Source organism: Amia ocellicauda, unplaced genomic scaffold (assembly GCF_036373705.1).
Source record: "Amia ocellicauda isolate fAmiCal2 unplaced genomic scaffold, fAmiCal2.hap1 HAP1_SCAFFOLD_41, whole genome shotgun sequence".
Classification (NCBI taxonomy): Eukaryota; Metazoa; Chordata; class Actinopteri; order Amiiformes; family Amiidae; genus Amia; species Amia ocellicauda.
Genome location: NW_027102981.1, coordinates 14,641 through 34,587, shown reverse-complemented (window position 1 = coordinate 34,587; position 19,947 = coordinate 14,641). Strand labels below are relative to the sequence as shown.

The 19,947-nt window shown below is 43.5% G+C and overlaps 17 non-coding genes across 17 annotated transcripts; all 17 read left to right on the top strand.

Moving 5' to 3' along the window:
- The first annotated feature begins 298 nt into the window (after nucleotides 1-298).
- Nucleotides 299-417, top strand: LOC136735861 (5S ribosomal RNA). Its single transcript, XR_010811387.1, has one exon. It is a non-coding gene; the product is annotated as a 5S ribosomal RNA (ribosomal RNA).
- A 1,055-nt stretch (nucleotides 418-1,472) lies between these two features.
- LOC136735891 (5S ribosomal RNA) lies at nucleotides 1,473-1,591 on the top strand. The gene has a single exon (XR_010811418.1). It is a non-coding gene; the product is annotated as a 5S ribosomal RNA (ribosomal RNA).
- A 1,066-nt stretch (nucleotides 1,592-2,657) lies between these two features.
- On the top strand, nucleotides 2,658-2,776 carry LOC136735740 (5S ribosomal RNA). The gene has a single exon (XR_010811270.1). It is a non-coding gene; the product is annotated as a 5S ribosomal RNA (ribosomal RNA).
- A 1,054-nt stretch (nucleotides 2,777-3,830) lies between these two features.
- On the top strand, nucleotides 3,831-3,949 carry LOC136735291 (5S ribosomal RNA). Its single transcript, XR_010810907.1, has one exon. It is a non-coding gene; the product is annotated as a 5S ribosomal RNA (ribosomal RNA).
- Nucleotides 3,950-5,004: 1,055 nt separating this feature from the next.
- LOC136735850 (5S ribosomal RNA) lies at nucleotides 5,005-5,123 on the top strand. Its single transcript, XR_010811376.1, has one exon. It is a non-coding gene; the product is annotated as a 5S ribosomal RNA (ribosomal RNA).
- Nucleotides 5,124-6,189: 1,066 nt separating this feature from the next.
- Nucleotides 6,190-6,308, top strand: LOC136735939 (5S ribosomal RNA). Its single transcript, XR_010811466.1, has one exon. It is a non-coding gene; the product is annotated as a 5S ribosomal RNA (ribosomal RNA).
- Nucleotides 6,309-7,374: 1,066 nt separating this feature from the next.
- On the top strand, nucleotides 7,375-7,493 carry LOC136735906 (5S ribosomal RNA). The gene has a single exon (XR_010811433.1). It is a non-coding gene; the product is annotated as a 5S ribosomal RNA (ribosomal RNA).
- Nucleotides 7,494-8,549: 1,056 nt separating this feature from the next.
- LOC136735768 (5S ribosomal RNA) lies at nucleotides 8,550-8,668 on the top strand. Its single transcript, XR_010811297.1, has one exon. It is a non-coding gene; the product is annotated as a 5S ribosomal RNA (ribosomal RNA).
- A 1,055-nt stretch (nucleotides 8,669-9,723) lies between these two features.
- LOC136735901 (5S ribosomal RNA) lies at nucleotides 9,724-9,842 on the top strand. Its single transcript, XR_010811428.1, has one exon. It is a non-coding gene; the product is annotated as a 5S ribosomal RNA (ribosomal RNA).
- A 1,066-nt stretch (nucleotides 9,843-10,908) lies between these two features.
- LOC136735977 (5S ribosomal RNA) lies at nucleotides 10,909-11,027 on the top strand. Its single transcript, XR_010811504.1, has one exon. It is a non-coding gene; the product is annotated as a 5S ribosomal RNA (ribosomal RNA).
- A 1,066-nt stretch (nucleotides 11,028-12,093) lies between these two features.
- LOC136735308 (5S ribosomal RNA) lies at nucleotides 12,094-12,212 on the top strand. Its single transcript, XR_010810926.1, has one exon. It is a non-coding gene; the product is annotated as a 5S ribosomal RNA (ribosomal RNA).
- Nucleotides 12,213-13,266: 1,054 nt separating this feature from the next.
- LOC136735948 (5S ribosomal RNA) lies at nucleotides 13,267-13,385 on the top strand. Its single transcript, XR_010811475.1, has one exon. It is a non-coding gene; the product is annotated as a 5S ribosomal RNA (ribosomal RNA).
- Nucleotides 13,386-14,440: 1,055 nt separating this feature from the next.
- LOC136735388 (5S ribosomal RNA) lies at nucleotides 14,441-14,559 on the top strand. The gene has a single exon (XR_010810997.1). It is a non-coding gene; the product is annotated as a 5S ribosomal RNA (ribosomal RNA).
- A 1,066-nt stretch (nucleotides 14,560-15,625) lies between these two features.
- LOC136735839 (5S ribosomal RNA) lies at nucleotides 15,626-15,744 on the top strand. The gene has a single exon (XR_010811365.1). It is a non-coding gene; the product is annotated as a 5S ribosomal RNA (ribosomal RNA).
- A 1,066-nt stretch (nucleotides 15,745-16,810) lies between these two features.
- Nucleotides 16,811-16,929, top strand: LOC136735347 (5S ribosomal RNA). The gene has a single exon (XR_010810964.1). It is a non-coding gene; the product is annotated as a 5S ribosomal RNA (ribosomal RNA).
- A 1,066-nt stretch (nucleotides 16,930-17,995) lies between these two features.
- On the top strand, nucleotides 17,996-18,114 carry LOC136735165 (5S ribosomal RNA). The gene has a single exon (XR_010810787.1). It is a non-coding gene; the product is annotated as a 5S ribosomal RNA (ribosomal RNA).
- Nucleotides 18,115-19,170: 1,056 nt separating this feature from the next.
- LOC136735826 (5S ribosomal RNA) lies at nucleotides 19,171-19,289 on the top strand. Its single transcript, XR_010811353.1, has one exon. It is a non-coding gene; the product is annotated as a 5S ribosomal RNA (ribosomal RNA).
- The last annotated feature ends 658 nt before the right edge of the window (nucleotides 19,290-19,947 follow it).

The window sequence follows — 19,947 nt, the reverse complement described above, 5'->3', positions numbered from 1 at the left end:
ACTGAAATGCACACCTTCTCAAGATTGCGCTTGACTGGCGTGTCAGGCACTAAATTACAGCTGTTTTATCAAGACAATGTGTTCGTTTTGTAATATATAGTTCCGGTCTGGTGTGGCACCCCAGCTAACGCACAACGTTGCCACAATGTTGCCACAACGTGGCATGTTAGCAGGGACTGTCTGCGGCGCACTGGTGTGTCCCGGGCTTTAGAGTAGAGAGACAGTTCAACTGTAAGTATGAACGGCAGAAACGGATATTGCCTTCCCTTTAAGTAGAGCGTCAGGGACAGCCTCCCTGGCTTACGGCCATACTAGCCTGAATACGCCCGATCTCGTCCGATCTCGGAAGCTAAGCAGGCTCGGGCCTGGTCAGTACTTGGATGGGAGACCGCCTGGGAATACCAGGTGCTGTAAGCTTTTGCATCTTTTACACGCCAGAGGGCGACAAATCACGAGTTTTAACTTTGGATACACGCAATTTCATCATTATTTCAGATTTGACTTCCCCAAATACACAGGCATACAATAGATCTTGTTCTCCAACGTAAACGGTCCCTAGTAACTAGGGTACATTCGTGAATAAATTGAGCATCATGGCTAGAAGTGACTAAATGTTGCCTAATCTTTCTCATCGAGAAATGACACAATTACAGCAACACAAAAAGGAACTCCACCGGACAAAGTTCAGTGCTCACAAGGAGCCTCATTCAACACACACGGTTCCATTCCCATTCATGCAAAGCACGAAAGTGTAAAACTTGGGAACATACTTGAGAGCAAAGATCACATTCAATCTCATTCAAGGCACGGATGTGAATGCAACGGGATGAAATTACTGAAATGATGCCTGCCCTCGAACTGTGATGATGGACTACCCGACTCGCCAATAATATTGGGTTCTGGTGTATTGAAATACAGGAGCTGCTGGATTTGTGTGTTTTCTTACCCCCTCACCATAGTTTGTCAAATGTTTAAACAACTGAACTTATATTCAAGGTTTGTTTCTCTTCATATGTTTTACTGGTTTACATTTGTCTCAGCAACCTGTTGAATGATTCTTCTGCTTTCAAAACAAAATGACAACAGGATGAATGCACACACTTGAAAATACAATACATGCAATGTTATGCATCATAGTGATGCAACCTCCTTTCAGTTTCATACTGCATGTCAATTGAAATCCTTACTGAAATGCACACCTTCTCAAGATTGCGCTTGACTGGCGTGTCAGGCACACAATTACAGCTGTATTATCAAGACAATGTGTTCGTTTTGTAAAATATAGTTCCGGTCTGGTGTGGCACCCCAGCTAACGCACAACGTTGCCACAACGTGGCATGTTAGCAGGGACTGTCTGCGGTGCGCTGGTGTGTCCCGGGCTTTAGAGTAGAGAGACAGTTCAACTGTAAGTATGAACGGCAGAAACGGATATTGCCTTCCCTTTAAGTAGAGCGTCAGGGACAGCCTCCCTGGCTTACGGCCATACTAGCCTGAATACGCCCGATCTCATCAGATCTCGGAAGCCAAGCGGGCTCGGGCCTGGTCAGTACTTGGATGGGAGACCGCCTGGGAATACCAGGTGCTGTAAGCTTTTGCACCTTTTACACACCAGAGGGCGACAAATCACGAGTTTTAACTTTGGATACACGCAATTTCATCATTATTTCAGATTTGACTTCCCCAAATACACAGGCATACAATAGATCTTGTTCTCCAACGTAAACGGTCCCTAGTAACTAGGGTACATTCGTAAATAAATTGAGCATCATGGCTAGAAGTGACTAAATGTTGCCTAATCTTTCTCATCGAGAAATGACACAATTACAGCAACACAAAAAGGAACTCCACCGGACAAAGTTCAGTGCTCACAAGGAGCCTCATTCAACACACACGGTTCCATTCCCATTCATGCAAAGCACGAAAGTGTAAAACTTGGGAACATACTTGAGAGCAAAGATCACATTCAATCTCATTCAAGGCACGGATGTGAATGCAACGGGATGAAATTACTGAAATGATGCCTGCCCTCGAACTGTGATGATGGACTACCCGACTCGCCAATAATATTGGGTTCTGGTGTATTGAAATACAGGAGCTGCTGGATTTGTGTGTTTTCTTACCCCCTCACCATAGTTTGTCAAATGTTTAAACAACTGAACTTATATTCAAGGTTTGTTTCTCTTCATATGTTTTACTGGTTTACATTTGTCTCAGCAACCTGTTGAATGATTCTTCTGCTTTCAAAACAAAATGACAACAGGATGAATGCACACACTTGAAAATACAATACATGCAATGTTATGCATCATAGTGATGCAACCTCCTTTCAGTTTCATACTGCATGTCAATTGAAATCCTTACTGAAATGCACACCTTCTCAAGATTGCGCTTGACTGGCGTGTCAGGCACTCAATTACAGCTGTATTATCAAGACAATGTGTTCGTTTTGTAAAATCTAGTTCCGGTCTGGTGTGGCACCCCAGCTAACGCACAACGTTGCCACAACGTTGCCACAACGTGGCGTGTTAGCAGGGACTGTCTGCGGCGCACTGGTGTGTCCCGGGCTTTAGAGTAGAGAGACAGTTCAACTGTAAGTATGATCGGCAGAAACGGATATTGCCTTCCCTTTAAGTAAAGCGTCAGGGACAGCCTCCCTGGCTTACGGCCATACTAGCCTGAATACGCCCGATCTCGTCCGATCTCGGAAGCCAAGCAGGCTTGGGCCTGGTCAGTACTTGGATGGGAGACCGCCTGGGAATACCAGGTGCTGTAAGCTTTTGCACCTTTTACACACCAGAGGGCGACAAATCACGAGTTTTAACTTGGGATACAGACAATTTCATCATTATTTCAGGTTTTACTTCCCCAAATACACAGGCATACAATAGATCTTGTTCTCCAACGTAAACGGTCCCTAGTAACTAGGGTACATTCGTAAATAAATTGAGCATCATGGCTAGAAGTGACTAAATGTTGCCTAATCTTTCTCATCGAGAAATGACACAATTACAGCAACACAAAAAGAACTCCACCGGACAAAGTTCAGTGCTCACAAGGAGCCTCATTCAACACACACGGTTCCATTCCCATTCATGCAAAGCACGAAAGTGTAAAACTTGGGAACATACTTGAGAGCAAAGATCACATTCAATCTCATTCAAGGCACGGATGTGAATGCAACGGGATGAAATTACTGAAATGATGCCTGCCCTCGAACTGTGATGATGGACTACCCGACTCGCCAATAATATTGGGTTCTGGTGTATTGAAATACAGGAGCTGCTGGATTTGTGTGTTTTCTAACCCCCTCACCATAGTTTGTCAAATGTTTAAACAACTGAACTTATATTCAAGGTTTGTTTCTCTTCATATGTTTTACTGGTTTACATTTGTCTCAGCAACCTGTTGAATGATTCTTCTGCTTTCAAAACAAAATGACAACAGGATGAATGCACACACTTGAAAATACAATACATGCAATGTTATGCATCATAGTGATGCAACCTCCTTTCAGTTTCATACTGCATGTCAATTGAAATCCTTACTGAAATGCACACCTTCTCAAGATTGCGCTTGACTGGCGTGTCAGGCACTCAATTACAGCTGTTTTATCAAGACAATGTGTTCGTTTTGTAATATATAGTTCCGGTCTGGTGTGGCACCCCAGCTAACGCACAACGTTGCCACAACGTGGCGTGTTAGCAGGGACTGTCTGCGGCGCGCTGGTGTGTCCCGGACTTTAGAGTAGAGAGACAGTTCAACTGTAAGTATGAACGGCAGAAACGGATATTGCCTTCCCTTTAAGTAGAGCGTCAGGGACAGCCTCCCTGGCTTACGGCCATACTAGCCTGAATACGCCCGATCTCGTCAGATCTCGGAAGCTAAGCAGGCTCGGGCCTGGTCAGTACTTGGATGGGAGACCGCCTGGGAATACCAAGTGCTGTTAGCTTTTGCATCTTTTACACACCAGAGGGCGACAAATCACGAGTTTTAACTTTGGATACACACAATTTCATCATTATTTCAGATTTGACTTCCCCAAATACACAGGCATACAATAGATCTTGTTCTCCAACGTAAACTGTCCCTAGTAACTAGGGTACATTCGTAAATAAATTGAGCATCATGGCTAGAAGTGACTAAATGTTGCCTAATCTTTCTCATCGAGAAATGACACAATTACAGCAACACAAAAAGGAACTCCACCGGACAAAGTTCAGTGCTCACAAGGAGCCTCATTCAACACACACGGTTCCATTCCCATTCATGCAAAGCACGAAAGTGTAAAACTTGGGAACATACTTGAGAGCAAAGATCACATTCAATCTCATTCAAGGCACGGATGTGAATGCAACGGGATGAAATTACTGAAATGATGCCTGCCCTCGAACTGTGATGATGGACTCCCCGACTCGCCAATAATATTGGGTTCTGGTGTATTGAAATACAGGAGCTGCTGGATTTGTGTGTTTTCTTACCCCCTCACCATAGTTTGTCAAATGTTTAAACAACTGAACTTATATTCAAGGTTTGTTTCTCTTCATATGTTTTACTGGTTTACATTTGTCTCAGCAACCTGTTGAATGATTCTTCTGCTTTCAAAACAAAATGACAACAGGATGAATGCACACACTTGAAAATACAATACATGCAATGTTATGCATCATAGTGATGCAACCTCCTTTCAGTTTCATACTGCATGTCAATTGAAATCCTTACTGAAATGCACACCTTCTCAAGATTGCGCTTGACTGGTGTGTCAGGCACTCAATTACAGCTGTTTTATCAAAACAATGTGTTCGTTTTGTAATATATACTTCCGGTCTGGTGTGGCACCCCAGCTAACGCACAACGTTGCCACAACGTGGCGTGTTAGCAGGGACTGTCTGCGGCGCGCTGGTGTGTCCCGGGCTTTAGAGTAGAGAGACAGTTCAACTGTAAGTATGAACGGCAGAAACGGATATTGCCTTCCCTTTAAGTAGAGCGTCAGGGAGAGCCTCCCTGGCTTACGGCCATACTAGCCTGAATACGCCCGATCTCGTCCGATCTCGGAAGCTAAGCAGGCTCGGGCCTGGTCAGTACTTGGATGGGAGACCGCCTGGGAATACCAGGTGCTGTAAGCTTTTGCATCTTTTACACACCAGAGGGCGACAAATCACGAGTTTTAACTTTGGATACACGCAATTTCATCATTATTTCAGATTTGACTTCCCCAAATACACAGGCATACAATAGATCTTGTTCTCCAACGTAAACGGTCCCTAGTAACTAGGGTACATTCGTAAATAAATTGAGCATCATGGCTAGAAGTGACTAAATGTTGCCTAATCTTTCTCATCGAGAAATGACACAATTACAGCAACACAAAAAGGAACTCCACCGGACAAAGTTCAGTGCTCACAAGGAGCCTCATTCAACACACACGGTTCCATTCCCATTCATGCAAAGCACGAAAGTGTAAAACTTGGGAACATACTTGAGAGCAAAGATCACATTCAATCTCATTCAAGGCACGGATGTGAATGCAACGGGATGAAATTACTGAAATGATGCCTGCCCTCGAACTGTGATGATGGACTACCCGACTCGCCAATAATATTGGGTTCTGGTGTATTGAAATACAGGAGCTGCTGGATTTGTGTGTTTTCTTACCCCCTCACCATAGTTTGTCAAATGTTTAAACAACTGAACTTATATTCAAGGTTTGTTTCTCTTCATATGTTTTACTGGTTTACATTTGTCTCAGCAACCTGTTGAATGATTCTTCTGCTTTCAAAACAAAATGACAACAGGATGAATGCAAACACTTGAAAATACAATACATGCAATGTTATGCATCATAGTGATGCAACCTCCTTTCAGTTTCATACTGCATGTCAATTGAAATCTTTACTGAAATGCACACCTTCTCAAGATTGCGCTTGACTGGCGTGTCAGGCACTCAATTACAGCTGTTTTATCAAGACAATGTGTTCGTTTTGTAATATATAGTTCCGGTCTGGTGTGGCACCCCAGCTAACGCACAACGTTGCCACAATGTTGCCACAACGTGGCGTGTTAGCAGGGACTGTCTGCGGCGCGCTGGTGTGTCCCGGGCTTTAGAGTAGAGAGACAGTTCAACTGTAAGTATGAACGGCAGAAACGGATATTGCCTTCCCTTTAAGTAGAGCGTCAGGGACAGCCTCCCTGGCTTACGGCCATACTAGCCTGAATACGCCCGATCTCGTCCGATCTCGGAAGCTAAGCAGGCTCGGGCCTGGTCAGTATTTGGATGGGAGACCGCCTGGGAATACCAGGTGCTGTAAGCTTTTGCATCTTTTACACACCAAAGGGCGACAAATCACAAGTTTTAACTTTGGATACACGCAATTTCATCATTATTTCAGATTTGACTTCCCCAAATACACAGGCATACAATAGATCTTGTTCTCCAACGTAAACGGTCCCTAGTAACTAGTGTACATTTGTAAATAAATTGAGCATCATGGCTAGAAGTGACTAAATGTTGCCTAATCTTTCTCATCGAGAAATGACACAATTACAGCAACACAAAAAGGAACTCCACCGGACAAAGTTCAGTGCTCACAAGGAGCCTCATTCAACACACACGGTTCCATTCCCATTCATGCAAAGCACGAAAGTGTAAAACTTGGGAACATACTTGAGAGCAAAGATCACATTGAATCTCATTCAAGGCACGGATGTGAATGCAACGGGATGAAATTACTGAAATGATGCCTGCCCTCGAACTGTGATGATGGACTACCCGACTCGCCAATAATATTGGCTTCTGGTGTATTGAAATACAGGAGCTGCTGGATTTGTGTGTTTTCTTACCCCCTCACCATAGTTTGTCAAATGTTTAAACAACTGAACTTATATTCAAGGTTTGTTTCTCTTCATATGTTTTACTGGTTTACATTTGTCTCAGCAACCTGTTGAATGATTCTTCTGCTTTCAAAACAAAATGACAACAGGATGAATGCACACACTTGAAAATACAATACATGCAATGTTATGCATCATAGTGATGCAACCTCCTTTCAGTTTCATACTGCATGTCAATTGAAATCCTTACTGAAATGCACACCTTCTCAAGATTGCGCTTGACTGGCGTGTCAGGCACTCAATTACAGCTGTTTTATCAAGACAATGTGTTCGTTTTGTAATATATAGTTCCGGTCTGGTGTGGCACCCCAGCTAACGCACAACGTTGCCACAATGTTGCCACAACGTTTCGTGTTAGCAGGGACTGTCTGCGGCGCGCTGGTGTGTCCCGGGCTTTAGAGTAGAGAGACAGTTCAACTGTAAGTATGAACGGCAGAAACGGATATTGCCTTCCCTTTAAGTAGAGCGTCAGGGACAGCCTCCCTGGCTTACGGCCATACTAGCCTGAATACGCCCGATCTCGTCCGATCTCGGAAGCTAAGCAGGCTCGGGCCTGGTCAGTACTTGGATGGGAGACTGCCTGGGAATACCAGGTGCTGTAAGCTTTTGCATCTTTTACACACCAGAGGGCGACAAATCACGAGTTTTAACTTTGGATACACGCAATTTCATCATTATTTCAGATTTGACTTCCCCAAATACACAGGCATACAATAGATCTTGTTCTCCAACGTAAACGGTCCCTAGTAACTAGGGTACATTCGTAAATAAATTGAGCATCATGGCTAGAAGTGACTAAATGTTGCCTAATCTTTCTCATCGAGAAATGACACAATTACAGCAACACAAAAAGGAACTCCACCGGACAAAGTTCAGTGCTCACAAGGAGCCTCATTCAACACACACGGTTCCATTCCCATTCATGCAAAGCACGAAAGTGTAAAACTTGGGAACATACTTGAGAGCAAAGATCACATTCAATCTCATTCAAGGCACGGATGTGAATGCAACGGGATGAAATTACTGAAATGATGCCTGCCCTCGAACTGTGATGATGGACTACCCGACTCGCCAATAATATTGGGTTCTGGTGTATTGAAATACAGGAGCTGCTGGATTTGTGTGTTTTCTTACCCCCTCACCATAGTTTGTCAAATGTTTAAACAACTGAACTTATATTCAAGGTTTGTTTCTCTTCATATGTTTTACTGGTTTACATTTGTCTCAGCAACCTGTTGAATGATTCTTCTGCTTTCAAAACAAAATGACAACAGGATGAATGCACACACTTGAAAATACAAAACATGCAATGTTATGCATCATAGTGATGCAACCTCCTTTCAGTTTCATACTGCATGTCAATTGAAATCCTTACTGAAATGCACACCTTCTCAAGATTGCGCTTGACTGGCGTGTCAGGCACTCAATTACAGCTGTTTTATCAAGACAAATGTGTTCGTTTTGTAAAATATAGTTCCGGTCTGGTGTGGCACCCCAGCTAACGCACAACGTTGCCACAACGTGGCATATTAGCAGGGACTGTCTGCGGCGCGCTGGTGTGTCCCGGGCTTTAGAGTAGAGAGACAGTTCAACTGTAAGTATGAACGGCAGAAACGGATATTGCCATCCCTTTAAGTAGAGCGTCAGGGACAGCCTCCCTGGCTTACGGCCATACTAGCCTGAATACGCCCGATCTCGTCCGATCTCGGAAGCTAAGCAGGCTCGGGCCTGGTCAGTACTTGAATGGGAGACCGCCTGGGAATACCAGGTGCTGTAAGCTTTTGCATCTTTTACACACCAGAGCGCGACAAATCACGAGTTTTAACTTTGGATACACGCAATTTCATCATTATTTCAGATTTGACTTCCCCAAATACACAGGCATACAATAGATCTTGTTCTCCAACGTAAACGGTCCCTAGTAACTAGGGTACATTCGTAAATAAATTGAGCATCATGGCTAGAAGTGACTAAATGTTGCCTAATCTTTCTCATCGAGAAATGACACAATTACAGCAACACAAAAAGGAACTCCACCGGACAAAGATCAGTGCTCACAAGGAGCCTCATTCAACACACACGGTTCCATTCCCATTCATGCAAAGCACGAAAGTGTAAAACTTGGGAACATACTTGAGAGCAAAGATCACATTCAATCTCATTCAAGGCACGGATGTGAATGCAACGGGGTGAAATTACTGAAATGATGCCTGCCCTCGAACTGTGATGATGGACTACCCGACTCGCCAATAATATTGGGTTCTGGTGTATTGAAATACAGGAGCTGCTGGATTTGTGTGTTTTCTTACCCCCTCACCATAGTTTGTCAAATGTTTAAACAACTGAACTTATATTCAAGGTTTGTTTCTCTTCATATGTTTTACTGGTTTACATTTGTCTCAGCAACTAGTTGAATGATTCTTCTGCTTTCAAAACAAAATGACAACAGGATGAATGCACACACTTGAAAATACAATACATGCAATGTTATGCATCATAGTGATGCAACCTCCTTTCAGTTTCATACTGCATGTCAATTGAAATCCTTACTGAAATGCACACCTTCTCAAGATTGCGCTTGACTGGCGTGTCAGGCACTCAATTACAGCTATATTATCAAGACAATGTGTTCGTTTTGTAAAATATAGTTCCGGTCTGGTGTGGCACCCCAGCTAACGCACAACGTTGCCACAACGTTTCGTGTTAGCAGGGACTGTCTGCGGCGCGCTGGTGTGTCCCGGACTTTAGAGTAGAGAGACAGTTCAACTGCAAGCATGAGCGGCAGAAACGGATATTGCCTTCCCTTTAAGTAGAGCGTCAGGGACAGCCTCCCTGGCTTACGGCCATACTAGCCTGAATACGCCCGATCTCGTCCGATCTCGGAAGCTAAGCTGGCTCGGGCCTGGTCAGTACTTGGATGGGAGACCGCCTGGGAATACCAGGTGCTGTAAGCTTTTGCATATTTTACACACCAGAGGGCGACAAATCACGAGTTTTAACTTTGGATACACACAATTTCATCATTATTTCAGGTTTTACTTCCCCAAATACACAGGCATACAATAGATCTTGTTCTCCAACGTAAAAGGTCCCTAGTAACTAGGGTACATTCATAAATAAATTGAGCATCATGGCTAGAAGTGTCTAAATGTTGCCTAATCTTTCTCATCGAGAAATGACACAATTACAGCAACACAAAAAGGAACTCCACCGGACAAAGTTCAGTGCTCACAAGGAGCCTCATTCAACACACACGGTTCCATTCCCATTCATGCAAAGCACGAAAGTGTAAAACTTGGGAACATACTTGAGAGCAAAGATCACATTCAATCTCATTCAAGGCACGGATGTGAATGCAACGGGATGAAATTACTGAAATGATGCCTGCCCTCGAACTGTGATGATGGACTACCCGACTCGCCAATAATATTGGGTTCTGGTGTATTGAAATACAGGAGCTGCTGGATTTGTGTGTTTTCTTACCCCCTCACCATAGTTTGTCAAATGTTTAAACAACTGAACTTATATTCAAGGTTTATTTTTCTTCATATGTTTTACTGGTTTACATTTGTCTCAGCAACCTGTTGAATGATTCTTCTGCTTTCAAAACAAAATGACAACAGGATGAATGCACACACTTGAAAATACAATACATGCAATGTTATGCATCATAGTGATGCAACCTCCTTTCAGTTTCATACTGCATGTCAATTGAAATCCTTACTGAAATGCACACCTTCTCAAGATTGCGCTTGACTGGCGTGTCAGGCACTCAATTACAGCTGTTTTATCAAAACAATGTGTTCGTTTTGTAATATATACTTCCGGTCTGGTGTGGCACCCCAGCTAACGCACAACGTTGCCACAATGTTGCCACAACGTGGCGTGTTAGCAGGGACTGTCTGCGGCACGCTGGTGTGTCCCGGGCTTTAGAGTAGAGAGACAGTTCAACTGTAAGTATGAACGGCAGAAACGGATATTGCCTTCCCTTTAAGTAGAGCGTCAGGGACAGCCTTCCTGGCTTACGGCCATACTAGCCTGAATACGCTCGATCTCGTCCGATCTCGGAAGCTAAGCAGGCTCGGGCCTGGTCAGTACTTGAATGGGAGACCGCCTGGGAATACCAGGTGCTGTAAGCTTTTGCATCTTTTACACACCAGAGGGCGACAAATCACGAGTTTTAACTTTGGATACACGCAATTTCATCATTATTTCAGATTTGACTTCCCCAAATACACAGGCATACAATAGATCTTGTTCTCCAACGTAAACGGTCCCTAGTAACTAGGGTACATTCATAAATAAATTGAGCATCATGGCTAGAAGTGACTAAATGTTGCCTAATCTTTCTCATCGAGAAATGACACAATTACAGCAACACAAAAAGGAACTCCACCGGACAAAGTTCAGTGCTCACAAGGAGCCTCATTCAACACACACGGTTCCATTCCCATTCATGCAAAGCACGAAAGTGTAAAACTTGGGAACATACTTGAGAGCAAAGATCACATTCAATCTCATTCAAGGCACGGATGTGAATGCAACGGGATGAAATTACTGAAATGATGCCTGCCCTCGAACTGTGATGATGGACTACCTGATTCGCCAATAATATTGGGTTCTGGTGTATTGAAATACAGGAGCTGCTGGATTTGTGTGTTTTCTTACCCCCTCACCATAGTTTGTCAAATGTTTAAACAACTGAACTTATATTCAAGGTTTGTTTCTCTTCATATGTTTTACTGGTTTACATTTGTCTCAGCAACCTGTTGAATGATTCTTCTGCTTTCAAAACAAAATGACAACAGGATGAATGCACACACTTGAAAATACAATACATGCAATGTTATGCATCATAGTGATGCAACCTCCTTTCAGTTTCATACTGCATGTCAATTGAAATCCTTACTGAAATGCACACCTTCTCAAGATTGCGCTTGACTGGCGTGTCAGGCACTCAATTACAGCTGTTTTATCAAGACAATGTGTTCGTTTTGTAAAATATAGTTCCGGTCTGGTGTGGCACCCCAGCTAACGCACAACGTTGCCACAACGTTGCCACAACGTGGCGTGTTAGCAGGGACTGTCTGCGGCGCGCTGGTGTGTCCCGGGCTTTAGAGTAGAGAGACAGTTCAACTGTAAGTATGAACGGCAGAAACGGATATTGCCTTCCCTTTAACTAGAGCGTCAGGGACAGCCTCCCTGGCTTACGGCCATATTAGCCTGAATACGCCCGATCTCGTCCGATCTCGGAAGCCAAGCAGGCTCGGGTCTGGTCAGTACTTGGATGGGAGACCGCCTGGGAATACCAGGTGCTGTAAGCTTCTTCACCTTTTACACACCAGAGGGCGACAAATCACGAGTTTTAACTTTGGATACACACAATTTCATCATTATTTCAGATTTTACTTCCCCAAATACACAGGCATACAATAGATCTTGTTCTCCAACGTAAATGGTCCCTAGTAACTAGGGTACATTCGTAAATAAATTGAGCATCATGGCTAGAAGTGACTAAATGTTGCCTAATCTTTCTCATCGAGAAATGACACAATTACAGCAACACAAAAAGAACTCCACCGGACAAAGTTCAGTGCTCACAAGGAGCCTCATTCAACACACACGGTTCCATTCCCATTCATGCAAAGCACGAAAGTGTAAAACTTGGGAACATACTTGAGAGCAAAGATCACATTCAATCTCATTCAAGGCACGGATGTGAATGCAACGGGATGAAATTACTGAAATGATGCCTGCCCTTGAACTGTGATGATGGACTACCCGACTCGCCAATAATATTGGCTTCTGGTGTATTGAAATACAGGAGCTGCTGGATTTGTGTCATTTCTTACCCCCTCACCATAGTTTGTCAAATGTTTAAACAACTGAACTTATATTGAAGGTTTGTTTCTCTTCATATGTTTTACTGGTTTACATTTGTCTCAGCAACCTGTTGAATGATTCTTCTGCTTTCAAAACAAAATGACAACAGGATGAATGCACACACTTGAAAATACAATACATGCAATGTTATGCATCATAGTGATGCAACCTCCTTTCAGTTTCATACTGCATGTCAATTGAAATCCTTACTGAAATGCACACCTTCTCAAGATTGCGCTTGACTGGCGTGTCAGGCACTCAATTACAGCTGTTTTATCAAGACAATGTGTTCGTTTTGTAAAATATAGTTCCGGTCTGGTGTGGCACCCCAGCTAACGCACAACGTTGCCACAACGTGGCGTGTTAGCAGGGACTGTCTGTGGCGCGCTGGTGTGTCCCGGGCTTTAGAGTAGAGAGACAGTTCAACTGTAAGTATGAATGGCAGAAACGGATATTGCCTTCCCTTTAAATAGAGCGTCAGGGACAGCCTCCCTGGATTACGGCCATACTAGCCTGAATACGCCCGATCTCGTCCGATCTCGGAAGCCAAGCAGGCTCGGGCCTGGTTAGTACTTGGATGGGAGACCGCCTGGGAATACCAGGTGCTGTAAGCTTTTGCACCTTTTACACACCAGAGGGCGACAAATCACGAGTTTTAACTTTGGATACACACAATTTCATCATTATTTCAGATTTTACTTCCCCAAATACACAGGCATACAATAGATCTTGTTCTCCAACGTAAACGGTCCCTAGTAACTAGGGTACATTCGTAAATAAATTGAGCATCATGGCTAGAAGTGACTAAATGTTGCCTAATCTTTCTCATCAAGAAATGACACAATTACAGCAACACAAAAAGGAACTCCACCGGACAAAGTTCAGTGCTCACAAGGAGCCTCATTCAACACACACGGTTCCATTCCCATTCATGCAAAGCACGAAAGTGTAAAACTTGGGAACGTACTTGAGAGCAAAGATCACATTCAATCTCATTCAAGGCACGGATGTGAATGCAACGGGATGAAATTACTGAAATGATGCCTGCCCTCGAACTGTGATGATGGACTACCCGACTCGCCAATAATATTGGGTTCTGGTGTATTGAAATACAGGAGCTGCTGGATTTGTGTGTTTTCTTACCGCCTCACCATAGTTTGTCAAATGTTTAAACAACTGAACTTATATTCAAGGTTTGTTTCTCTTCATATGTTTTACTGGTTTACATTTGTCTCAGCAACCTGTTGAATGATTCATCTGCTTTCAAAACAAAATGACAACAGGATGAATGCACACACTTGAAAATACACTACATGCAATGTTATGCATCATAGTGATGCAACCTCCTTTCAGTTTCATACTGCATGTCAATTGAAATCCTTACTGAAATGCACACCTTCTCAAGATTGCGCTTGACTGGCGTGTCAGGCACTCAATTACAGCTGTTTTATCAAGACAATGTGTTCGTTTTGTAAAATATAGTTCCGGTCTGGTGTGGCACCCCAGCTAACGCACAACGTTGCCACAACGTGGCGTGTTAGCAGGGACAGTCTGCGGCGCGCTGGTGTGTCCCGGGCTTTAGAGTAGAGAGACAGTTCAACTGTAAGTATGAACGGCAGAAACGGATATTGCCTTCCCTTTAAGTAGAGCGTCAGGAACAGCCTCCCTGGCTTATGGCCATTCTAGCCTGAATACGCCCGATCTCGTCCGATCTCGGAAGCCAAGCAGGCTCGGGCCTGGTCAGCACTTGGATGGGAGACCGCCTGGGAATACCAGGTGCTGTAAGCTTTTGCACCTTTTACACACCAGAGGGCGACAAATCACGAGTTTTAACTTTGGATACACACAATTTCATCATTATTTCAGATTTTACTTCCCCAAATACACAGGCATACAATAGATCTTGTTCTCCAACGTAAACGGTCCCTAGTAACTAGGGTACATTCGTAACTAAATTGAGCATCATGGCTAGAAGTGACTAAATGTTGCCTAATCTTTCTCATCGAGAAATGACACAATTACAGCAACACAAAAAGGAACTCCACCGGACAAAGTTCAGTGCTCACAAGGAGCCTCATTCAACACACACGGTTCCATTCCCATTCATGCAAAGCAAGAAAGTGTAAAACTTGGGAACATACTTGAGAGCAAAGATCACATTCAATCTCATTCAAGGCACGGATGTGAATGCAACGGGATGAAATTACTGAAATGATGCCTGCCCTCGAACTGTGATGATGGACTACCCGACTCGCCAATCATGTTGGGTTCTGGTGTATTGAAATACAGGAGCTGCTGGATTTGTATGTTTTCTTACCCCCTCACCATAGTTTGTCAAATGTTTAAACAACTGAACTTATATTCAAGGTTTGTTTCTCTTCATATGTTTTACTGGTTTACATTTGTCTCAGCAACCTGTTGAATGATTCTTCTGCTTTCAAAACAAAATGACAACAGGATGAATGCACACACTTGAAAATACAATACATGCAATGTTATGCATCATAGTGATGCAACCTCCTTTCAGTTTCATACTGCATGTCAATTGAAATCCTTACTGAAATGCACACCTTGTCAAGATTGCGCTTGACTGGCGTGTCAGGCACTCAATTACAGCTGTTTTATCAAGACAATGTGTTCGTTTTGTAATATATAGTTCCGGTCTGGTGTGGCACCCCAGCTAACGCACAACGTTGCCACAATGTTGCCACAACGTGGCGTGTTAGCAGGGACTGTCTGCGGCGCGCTGGTGTGTCCCGGGCTTTAGAGTAGAGAGACAGTTCAACTGTAAGTATGAACGGCAGAAACGGATATTGCCTTCCCTTTAAGTAGAGCGTCAGGGACAGCCTCCCTGGCTTACGGCCATACTAGCCTGAATACGCCCGATCTCGTCCGATCTCGGAAGCTAAGCAGGCTCGGGCCTGGTCAGTACTTGGATGGGAGACCGCCTGGGAATACCAGGTGCTGTAAGCTTTTGCATCTTTTACACACCAGAGGGCGACAAATCACGAGTTTTAACTTTGGATACACGCAATTTCATCATTATTTCAGATTTGACTTCCCCAAATACACAGGCATACATTAGATCTTGTTCTCCAACGTAAACGGTCCCTAGTAACTAGGGTACATTCGTAAATAAATTGAGCATCATGGCTAGAAGTGACTAAATGTTGCCTAATCTTTCTCATCGAGAAATGACACAATTACAGCAACACAAAAAGGAACTCCACCGGACAAAGTTCAGTGCTCACAAGGAGCCTCATTCAACACACACGGTTCCATTCCCATTCATGCAAAGCACGAAAGTGTAAAACTTGGGAACATACTTGAGAGCAAAGATCACATTCAATCTCATTCAAGGCACGGATGTGAATGCAACGGGATGAAATTACTGAAATGATGCCTGCCCTCGAACTGTGATGATGGACTACCCGACTCGCCAATAATATTGGGTTCTGGTGTATTGAAATACAGGAGCTGCTGGATTTGTGTGTTTTCTTACCCCCTCACCATAGTTTGTCAAATGTTTAAACAACTGAACTTATATTCAAGGTTTGTTTCTCTTCATATGTTTTACTGGTTTACATTTGTCTCAGCAACCTGTTGAATGATTCTTCTGCTTTCAAAACAAAATGACAACAGGATGAATGCAAACACTTGAAAATACAATACATGCAATGTTATGCATCATAGTGATGCAACCTCCTTTCAGTTTCATACTGCATGTCAATTGAAATCCTTACTGAAATGCACACCTTCTCAAGATTGCGCTTGACTGGCGTGTCAGGCACTCAATTACAGCTGTTTTATCAAGACAATGTGTTCGTTTTGTAATATATAGTTCCGGTCTGGTGTGGCACCCCAGCTAACGCACAACGTTGCCACAATGTTGCCACAACGTGGCGTGTTAGCAGGGACTGTCTGCGGCGCGCTGGTGTGTCCCGGGCTTTAGAGTAGAGAGACAGTTCAACTGTAAGTATGAACGGCAGAAACGGATATTGCCTTCCCTTTAAGTAGAGCGTCAGGGACAGCCTCCCTGGCTTACGGCCATACTAGCCTGAATACGCCCAATCTCGTCCGATCTCGGAAACTAAGCAGGCTCGGGCCTGGTCAGTACTTGGATGGGAGACCGCCTGGGAATACCAGGTGCTGTAAGCTTTTGCATCTTTTACACACCAAAGGGCGACAAATCACAAGTTTTAACTTTGGATACACGCAATTTCATCATTATTTCAGATTTGACTTCCCCAAATACACAGGCATACAATAGATCTTGTTCTCCAACGTAAACGGTCCCTAGTAACTAGTGTACATTTGTAAATAAATTGAGCATCATGGCTAGAAGTGACTAAATGTTGCCTAATCTTTCTCATCGAGAAATGACACAATTACAGCAACACAAAAAGGAACTCCACCGGACAAAGTTCAGTGCTCACAAGGAGCCTCATTCAACACACACGGTTCCATTCCCATTCATGCAAAGCACGAAAGTGTAAAACTTGGGAACATACTTGAGAGCAAAGATCACATTGAATCTCATTCAAGGCACGGATGTGAATGCAACGGGATGAAATTACTGAAATGATGCCTGCCCTCGAACTGTGATGATGGACTACCCGACTCGCCAATAATATTGGCTTCTGGTGTATTGAAATACAGGAGCTGCTGGATTTGTGTGTTTTCTTACCCCCTCACCATAGTTTGTCAAATGTTTAAACAACTGAACTTATATTCAAGGTTTGTTTCTCTTCATATGTTTTACTGGTTTACATTTGTCTCAGCAACCTGTTGAATGATTCTTCTGCTTTCAAAACAAAATGTAAACAGGATGAATGCACACACTTGAAAATACAATACATGCAATGTTATGCATCATAGTGATGCAACCTCCTTTCAGTTTCATACTGCATGTCAATTGAAATCCTTACTGAAATGCACACCTTCTCAAGATTGCGCTTGACTGGCGTGTCAGGCACTCAATTACAGCTGTTTTATCAAGACAATGTGTTCGTTTTGTAATATATAGTTCCGGTCTGGTGTGGCACCCCAGCTAACGCACAACGTTGCCACAATGTTGCCACAACGTTTCGTGTTAGCAGGGACTGTCTGCGGCGCGCTGGTGTGTCCCGGGCTTTAGAGTAGAGAGACAGTTCAACTGTAAGTATGAACGGCAGAAACGGATATTGCCTTCCCTTTAAGTAGAGCGTCAGGGACAGCCTCCCTGGCTTACGGCCATACTAGCCTGAATACGCCCGATCTCGTCCGATCTCGGAAGCTAAGCAGGCTCGGGCCTTGTCAGTACTTGGATGGGAGACCGCCTGGGAATACCAGGTGCTGTAAGCTTTTGCATCTTTTACACACCAAAGGGCGACAAATCACAAGTTTTAACTTTGGATACACGCAATTTCATCATTATTTCAGATTTGACTTCCCCAAATACACAGGCATTCAATAGATCTTGTTCTCCAACGTAATCGGTCCCTAGTAACTATTGTACATTTGTAAATAAATTGAGCATCATGGCTAGAAGTGACTAAATGTTGCCTAATCTTTCTCATCGAGAAATGACACAATTACAGCAACACAAAAAGGAACTCCACCGGACAAAGTTCAGTGCTCACAAGGAGCCTCATTCAACACACACGGTTCCATTCCCATTCATGCAAAGCACGAAAGTGTAAAACTTGGGAACATACTTGAGAGCAAAGATCACATTGAATCTCATTCAAGGCACGGATGTGAATGCAACGGGATGAAATTACTGAAATGATGCCTGCCCTCGAACTGTGATGATGGACTACCCGACTCGCCAATAATATTGGGTTCTGGTGTATTGAAATACAGGAGCTGCTGGATTTGTGTGTTTTCTTACCCCCTCACCATAGTTTGTCAAATGTTTAAACAACTGAACTTATATTCAAGGTTTGTTTCTCTTCATATGTTTTACTGGTTTACATTTGTCTCAGCAACCTGTTGAATGATTCTTCTGCTTTCAAAACAAAATGACAACAGGATGAATGCACACACTTGAAAATACAAAACATGCAATGTTATGCATCATAGTGATGCAACCTCCTTTCAGTTTCATACTGCATGTCAATTGAAATCCTTACTGAAATGCACACCTTCTCAAGATTGCGCTTGACTGGCGTGTCAGGCACTCAATTACAGCTGTTTTATCAAGACAAATGTGTTCGTTTTGTAAAATATAGTTCCGGTCTGGTGTGGCACCCCAGCTAACGCACAACGTTGCCACAACGTGGCATATTAGCAGGGACTGTCTGCGGCGCGCTGGTGTGTCCCGGGCTTTAGAGTAGAGAGACAGTTCAACTGTAAGTATGAACGGCAGAAACGGATATTGCCATCCCTTTAAGTAGAGCGTCAGGGACAGCCTCCCTGGCTTACGGCCATACTAGCCTGAATACGCCCGATCTCGTCCGATCTCGGAAGCTAAGCAGGCTCGGGCCTGGTCAGTACTTGGATGGGAGACCGCCTGGGAATACCAGGTGCTGTAAGCTTTTGCATCTTTTACACACCAGAGCGCGACAAATCACGAGTTTTAACTTTGGATACACGCAATTTCATCATTATTTCAGATTTGACTTCCCCAAATACACAGGCATACAATAGATCTTGTTCTCCAACGTAAACGGTCCCTAGTAACTAGGGTACATTCGTAAATAAATTGAGCATCATGGCTAGAAGTGACTAAATGTTGCCTAATCTTTCTCATCGAGAAATGACACAATTACAGCAACACAAAAAGGAACTCCACCGGACAAAGATCAGTGCTCACAAGGAGCCTCATTCAACACACACGGTTCCATTCCCATTCATGCAAAGCACGAAAGTGTAAAACTTGGGAACATACTTGAGAGCAAAGATCACATTCAATCTCATTCAAGGCACGGATGTGAATGCAACGGGGTGAAATTACTGAAATGATGCCTGCCCTCGAACTGTGATGATGGACTACCCGACTCGCCAATAATATTGGGTTCTGGTGTATTGAAATACAGGAGCTGCTGGATTTGTGTGTTTTCTTACCCCCTCACCATAGTTTGTCAAATGTTTAAACAACTGAACTTATATTCAAGGTTTGTTTCTCTTCATATGTTTTACTGGTTTACATTTGTCTCAGCAACCTGTTGAATGATTCTTCTGCTTTCAAAACAA